At 46.5% G+C, this 971-nt stretch overlaps 1 pseudogene; it reads left to right on the top strand.

Moving 5' to 3' along the window:
* Positions 1-589: 589 nt before the first annotated feature.
* Positions 590-707, top strand: LOC126199922 (5S ribosomal RNA; annotated as a pseudogene).
* Positions 708-971: the final 264 nt, after the last annotated feature.

The raw sequence follows: 971 nt of genomic DNA, 5'->3' as shown, positions 1-971 counted from the left end.
GTTTATGTACACAATTATAATTACAATAATGATGAGCTGTAATACATGTATTGTTATCTGTTCCGTATTTAACTGGCCTTTAGAGAGACATCTCATGGCAGCTACGACCCAGCCAGCTGCAGTGGAGGCGGTACGTGGGAGGAAAAGCAGAGAGCGGCGAAGCTTGATCAAAATCTCTGCGTCTATACATGCAGTATTATAAATTGAAGTCCCCCATCGCGTTCTATTTTCTGTGTGAAGACTAATCTCAGGAAGTACTATATTTTGATACAGTTTTCACTCATAGATAATCTGATTCAGGAGGAAAGTTAGTATCTATAATTTAAAAATACTTCGTGCAAATTGGTTGAATTATGATGAGTTAAAGACCCTCGCTGCGTTTTTCCGTTTGTGTTTAAGGAAGACTGCAGGGATTTTGATAGGGTATTCACTAATAGGTAGACTCATTCTCGAGGAATGTTTATGTATATATTTTATTGACGTTACACATGGCCGTAGGTATTTATTGCTACTAGTGCGAAGCCGGGGCGAGCCGCTAGTTTTAGGGAAGGAAGATGGCATATTTTTAGTAGTTCGTAGAATCGTACGAGGCAACGGGCATGCCGCAGTGGATACACCGGTTCCCGTGAGATCACCGAAGTTAAGCGCTGTCGGGTGTGGTCGGCACTTGGATGGGTAACCATCCAGGCCGCCATGCTCTGTTGCCATTTTTCGGGGTGCACTCAGCCTCGTGATGCCAACTGAGGAGCTACTCGCTCGACTAATAGCGGCTTCGGTCAAGACCACCATCATAACGACCGGGAGAGCGGTGTGCTGACCCCACGCCCCTCCTATCCGCATTCTCCACCGAGGATGACACGGCGGTCGGATGGTCCCGGTAGGCCATTCGTGGCCTGAAGACGGAGTGCTTTTTAGAATGCTAGGAGACAACAGGCAGCCACTTCAAAGAAGACCATTCCCACGACTTATTC

The sequence above is a fragment of the Schistocerca nitens genome, chromosome 8 (assembly GCF_023898315.1).
Source record: "Schistocerca nitens isolate TAMUIC-IGC-003100 chromosome 8, iqSchNite1.1, whole genome shotgun sequence".
Lineage (NCBI taxonomy): Eukaryota > Metazoa > Arthropoda > Insecta > Orthoptera > Acrididae > Schistocerca > Schistocerca nitens.
The sequence above is the reverse complement of the archived record's forward strand: the minus strand, read 5'-3'. Positions and strand labels throughout refer to the sequence as shown.